We start from the raw sequence: 6,653 nt of genomic DNA on the forward strand, positions 1-6,653 counted from the left end.
CCTATGCTTCTATGAAATTGAAAATTCATGAAAAGAATTATCCTACTCATGACTTAGAGTTGGCAGCAGTGGTATTTGCATTGAAGATTTGGAGGCACTATCTTTATGGTGTCCATTGTGAAATACTCACTGATCATCATATCCTGCAACACGTGTTTACTCAACGGGATTTAAATTCTAGGCAGCGGAGATGGATGGAATTATTGAAGGATTATGATATTACCATTTTATATCATCCTGGCAAGGGAAACATAGAGGCAAATTCCCTGAGCAGGAAGTCGACTAGTATGCGACTTGGCGCGTTTGATCACTTCAAAGCGTCTGTTGGCCATGGAGGTTCAAACTCTGGTTAACAATTTGGTGAGCCTTGATTTATCCGATTCTGACAGAGTATTAGCTTTTTTTGAGGCAAGGACATCTCTTCTAGATCAAATTAAGGCAAAACAATCAGATGATCCAGGGTTATGCAAAATTCGGGACAAGGTAACGAGTGGTGAGGCCAAGGAGGCCGTGATTGATGAAGAGGGCATGTTGAGATTAAGGGGCCCGTGTGCATTCCTTGAGTTGATAACTTGATTCAGATGATTTTAGAGGAGTCCCACAGTTCTAGATATTCTATTCATCCTGGTGCAATGAAGATGTATCGTGAACTGAGACATCATTGCTGGTGGGCTAGGATGACACGTGATATAGCTGATTATGTTTTCAAGTGTTTAAATTGTCAGCAGGTTAAGTACGAGCACCAAATACCTGGTGGTACTCTTCAGAGGATGCCCATTCCTGAATACAAGTGGGAGAGGATAGCCATGGATTTTTTGGTGGGTCTTCCAAAGACCTTGGGTAAGTTTGATTCTATTTGGGTCATTGTTGACCGGTTGACTAAGTCTGCACATTTTATTTTGGTCCTGCTTACTTATAATGCCAAGAAGTTAGCTAAGATCTACATTCGTGAGATTGTTAGACTGCATGGGGTTCCTATTTCCATCATATCCGATAGGGGCACGGCGTTTACATCTCAGTTTTGGAAGCATTTGCATTTGGAATTGGGTACTAGGTTGGACCTTAGCACGGCTTTCCACCCCCGTAAAAGATGGTCAGTCCGAACGAATGATTCAGGACCTTGAGGACATGCTTCTTGCGTGTGTCATTGATTTTGGTGGTCATTGGTACCAGTTTTTACCATTGGCGGAGTTCACTTATAATAATAGTTATCATTCGAGTATTGATATGGCTCCATTTGAGGCACTTTATTAGAGGAAGTGTAGATCACCTATTGGGTGGTTTGATGCGTTCAGGTAAGACCTTGGGGTACTAATATGTTGAGAGAGTCTCTAGATAAAGTCAAGGTGATTCAAGAAAAGCTCTTAGCAGCTCATAATAGGTAGAAGGAGTATGTGGATCGAAAGGTTCGGGATCTTGAGTTTTTAGTGGGGGAACAAGTGTTGTTGAAAGTCTCACCCATGAAGGGTGTGATGAGATTTGGGAAGAAAGGTAAGCTTAGTCCAAGGTTTATTGGCCCGTTTGAGATTCTCGATCGTAAGGGGGAGGTAGCGTATAAGTTAGATCTACCCCCAGGTTTGTCCGGTGTTCATCCGGTGTTTCATGTCTCTATGCTAGAAAGGTATCAGGGTGATGAGTCCTATATCATTCATTGGGATTTTGTTTTGTTAGATGAGAATTTGTCCTATGAAGAAGATCCTGTTGCTATATTGGACAGGGAGGTGCATAAGTTGAGGTCGAAAGAAATCGCGACAGTTAAGGTCCAGTGGAAGAATCATCCTGTTGAGGAAGCCACTTGGGAAATCGAGTCAGATATGCGTAATAAGTATCCCCATGTTTTCGCTGAGTCAGGTACTTTTTCCCTTGTTTCCTTCCCTTTTATCCATTCGGTGATGAACGGTTGTTCAATTGGTATATGATGAAACGACCCGCTTGGTCGTTATGCGTGTTTTGACCATTCTACCCTTGCTAGTACTTTCCCGAGTTTAGAAATTAGTGGACCTAAATAATTTGGTCGTGTGGTATGTAGTGTTTTATGACTTATAAGTGATTCTGTGATGTGTTTTTAATTAGGTTTGTTGTTGGCTTGTGTTCATAGGACCTTAGAATGTTTTGAGGGACTAAGTATAAAAAGTTGTGAAATTCCGTACTCACTGGTCAAAAAAGCCACGCTGCAATGATAATTCTTCATTGTAGCAAGATCGTTGCAGCGAGAAAGGGGTTCGCTGCAATGAAGGTTGGGATTTTCCCAGGGTTCGTTGCAGCAAAGCGCCTGCTCACTGCAACGAAGACTACTTAAGTTTATTGACGAGCTTAAGTAGTTATTTCTTGCCCACACTACTTATAATCCCCAAAACAATTCCCATGAGCATGGAAGCGACTTTCTAAGGCTAGGGCACTATTCTCTATCAAAGGTAAGCCTTAATCACTAACTTTCTTCGCTTAATGTTCATATTAGATTCTTGTTTCAATCAAAAGACCCTTAATGGGAATTTAAGGGTAGAACAGGAATACCAAGAAAACCCTAGAATATTAATGGGCTATTGTTTATTGTTGCTTAATGTTGTTTAATCATCTAAGATTAGAGATTATCACTTCCTGGCATGAGAACTAGATATTCAATGATGGAAATTGTTTGTTGAGACCTAGGGTTCCACCAAAAATGGGAACTTTGCACTACAAGAAAAAGGCTTATTAGCGACGAGTTAAAAATCTAGTCCCTAAAAACATACTTATAAGGACCAGATTTTTTGCTAGTCACTAACTCCCGAGTTTATAACGAAGGGAGTAAAAATGGTCCTGAATATGATCAATAACTGGTCCCTAATGCCAAAAACCAAGTGGGACTCACCCACAATATTTGTCCCCTAAAAGAAATAAAAAATAAATAAATAATGGGTGCTTTTTAATTAAAACACAACTCTGTCTCCCAGAACCCATTTAACCTAAAATCCCTAAATCTAACTTTACCAAGAAAAGGATTACGGTAAACCACCTAGAGAAGTTGAAGTCTTTGGCCGAAGATGATTACCAGCAGTCCTTCGGCAACACTACCTGTCTATTCTCTTCATCTAATTGTCCTTTTCTTAATTTTCATTGTTGCTGGATTTCGGAGAACCCATGACCGGCAAGCTTAGTTATCTATGACCACCATTAGTTCTCTGTTCAAAACTCTAGCCACTAGTGGATTTCCATGGTTGTGTTGTTTCTCCATTGTTGTACTTAGCTGGGAAATAACTTTGGTAGCCTTTGGTATTTTTTGACCAATTGGGTTTCTATTTTGTATTGCTTGGGATGTGTTTTTCTCACCTATTTATATGCTCTAGTGTGTAGACTTGACCATGAGCCCAAGAACTATTAGAAATCCCGCCTCACATATCAGAACGTCAATTTCCAGGAGTTTGTGGATGCTCGGGAATTTTTTATGAGCTTCCTCTATTTCATTATTTCCATGCCATTAAGGTTCCTCTCTTCCTCTTTTAATTTGAGTATGCAAAGTGTTTGTTTGTACTCTATGATTGTGTTGTCTTTAGGCTATTCTTCTTAGCATTTGAGTTTTGATCTAAAGTATGTCGATATTCTGTTTATCTCCAAATGTGTGATAGAACATTAATACACTTAGCTATGAACTTTCTTTGTAACCAAACTGGAGAAGAATCCTTCCTTCACTATATTTCAGGTGAAAGTCCAACCGAGAGATTTACTTTTGGATGTAAATGTGCCTTTGCTCTGATAGTTAACTTGCCAAGTTATGAATTTTCGAAGTTACTTTAAGTTGAGATCTTAGAAAATATAAGTGATGCTCTTCGTCAAGCCTCAATTGCATGTGTTTACAATTATTTTATCTTACTAGGCTACAAACTGAGAAATCTCACTATGATCATGGATGTATGTCAAATGACAGTCAACATCAAATTATTGCAATAATGCCATGAACTTATGTGCTTTCTGTGTTAAGTGACCCACTTTAGTACCCGTGATTTTGGATTTTCTCATGCATCTCTATTACTGTATTTCCTATGTCGACCATGCATAGATCATAGAGGGTGTTTCTTGATTCATGTTATTCTTATCCCAGTCGTTGTTGTTGCTTTCGGTGCAATTTCTTTGATTGGTAATCGATGGAGAGATTAAGATTTATGGTGGGTTGTGAGTCATTAGCTGTTAAATAATATAAATGATATATAGTACCCATCTTATGAAGAATGGCTTATTAGTCATTGGAAATATGTTGTTGGACTTCTTATGCATTTGCAGAATTTCCTTGCTCGCCTTTCAAGGGTCAGCCATCTTATATTCTTACTCGAGACATTGTTCAGTTGCTAATTGAACTGCATTTTCTAAGAATACTATTTTTCAATCTACTAACCTGATAATAATGAGCTCTCCGCTTCTAATATTTTTTTTCCTTTCAGTTAGCATAACTTCTTGCTCTATAATTTCTCCTTATAGCTTGAACAGTTTTTGTGTTAGATAAATAATTATGTAATTTCCTTTTCTTTCTCTCATCGTGTAGCAGCAACAACAAATATTCATAATTAATTAGATGATAGTTCAAGAAAAATCTTTTCTTCAAAAATGGCAAGTCCATTGAATCTCAACTCATATGAGGTCAACACTTTTTATTTTCATTATACATGCTTTCAAAAGTTAATAATTTGTTTGTTATGTTATGGTGATGCAACCTTGTATTGTTAAAAGGCCTAAAAAATAAAAGAACTATGGATGTAGGGAGGTAAAAAAAAGATTATTATACATCTTTGTGGTGATACTGCAATTTATTTTGTTCACTGTTGTTTCTCTCGGAATTATGTTTCTCCAGGTCAATTTTTATTTTCCTATTTTATCATCTAAATGGTCTCTAAAAATTTTGGGACATCACTTATGCGATGCTTTTGAAGTGAAAAATTGTCGATGTATTGGAGTTAAAGAACTTGTTAAATGTGCATTTCATTAGACTTTTTATATTACACCTAAATTTACTAAAATAAGGAATATGAAGATAGAGTCGTCGAGAGGCTCTTTAAAAAGATAAAAAGAATCAGCAAGCGCAGTAAGAGATATACAATCAAACAAGGCATAAATGAAAATCAAGCATCTTAAGCCCACGGTTTATGTATGATGGGCGATTTATCTATGAACATTCACGGTGTAGAATGGTTGTTTATTATGTGAAGAAAATTTGCTTAAGCAAGTGAGAAACTGTTACTATGATGGTACATTAATGTCGCTGGATCCTAACCTTTTGAGTCTCTCAAAGGAAAGTGCTTGTAAATTTCCCCAAGTTACTTTGTTATTTTTGTATCCCTAGAAACATTGACGTTGTGGTTTGTTTCGAGATAGCTTCAGTGATTGTCAATTTGACAGAATTCAAAATTCTATGGTATTGCTTTGAAATATGAACCTTTACAAATATATGTGCCCTATTCTATTGTTTTCCAACACTTGGTAAGTTTTGAAATTTTATATTTTACTGGTGATTGATTGGATTTTTTTATTCACTTCAGTTCTCAAGGACAGGCAAAGCTCTTGTGATGAGACCACTAACTCCATTATGCTCCATGTTCTTGAAAAGATAATTCCTTCATTTTCAAACAGGTACTTTGAGCCTGTTAGTTTCCTTAAAAATTAACATTACCTCTGCACATTATCTAGTATTATTTATTTTGACATGAAAGCTAAAATATCATAAGGATGGAAACTGTTTGAATCAAAGCAGCTTATTTCTAAATTAATCTTGTCCAATTAAGTGCAGAAATAACCTTTACTACATATCAGTGTTCACTCACCGCTTCCTATTATGTTTGAAAAGCTCTTGCAAAATCAAATATGCACTTTTTTAGGTTCATCCCCTAATCCTAAAAGTATTGATAACCTTCAAATCCAGGTGAATAATTTTCAGACAGTGATTGTAGTGTAGATATAATAATTGCTTGAATGTTGATGAGGCGTTTGGTCCAATTTAATTGTTCAATGCACTTTTGATCGTTATGTTTTGTTCAAGTAGAGGGCAGAGTAATCAGGAACTCAATCTACAATCCACTCTTATTTATTATAAACTGAAATTTCGCGTGATTTGGTTCTGCATATATTTCTAACAAATTTTGTTCTATACATTTTACAGGATTTGGAGCTTCAACTTACAAGTCAAGCTACAATTATGAAGATTCAAGCAAGTTGAAAAATTGGTTATTGTTTTGCTAGGACGGCTAGACAAAACATTATAGTAATTACTAGGGATTTTAGTCTTTGTGGGATAATTAATGAGTTGTGTAAATAGTATTGTGACATAATTTTTTGTAAACAGTGGTACTGCTGAGATGTTAATTCGTATTTTAATTAATAATAGTGATAACTTCTGTATATATGCATCGGATTATCTATATTAAATATTGTATAATATCTTAGAAAAACGTGAATGTAAACGGATCATTAGGGACCAGGAACTGCTTTTATCTGTGAGAACAGTATCACCTGTAGCAAAAAGACCTTTAAGGACTTGTTGAGTTGGTCCCTGAATGTTTTTGGCACTAATTGATCTATGTACTTAGGGACCGGAAATATGGCCATTAAAAGAATTATAGGGACTAGAATCGTCTGGGCCCAAAATATCTTTATGGACCAGCAACTAAATCTCGTCGCACGACAAAGCC

General features: G+C 36.6%; 1 long non-coding RNA gene across 1 annotated transcript; it reads left to right on the forward strand.

The window, feature by feature from the left end:
• Window positions 1-2,966: 2,966 nt before the first annotated feature.
• On the forward strand, window positions 2,967-6,360 carry LOC132043283 (uncharacterized). Its single transcript, XR_009411761.1, has 2 exons — window positions 2,967-5,598; window positions 6,125-6,360. It is a non-coding gene; the product is annotated as an uncharacterized LOC132043283 (long non-coding RNA).
• The last annotated feature ends 293 nt before the right edge of the window (window positions 6,361-6,653 follow it).

This window comes from Lycium ferocissimum, unplaced genomic scaffold (genome assembly GCF_029784015.1).
Source record: "Lycium ferocissimum isolate CSIRO_LF1 unplaced genomic scaffold, AGI_CSIRO_Lferr_CH_V1 ctg22599, whole genome shotgun sequence".
Classification (NCBI taxonomy): domain Eukaryota; kingdom Viridiplantae; phylum Streptophyta; class Magnoliopsida; order Solanales; family Solanaceae; genus Lycium; species Lycium ferocissimum.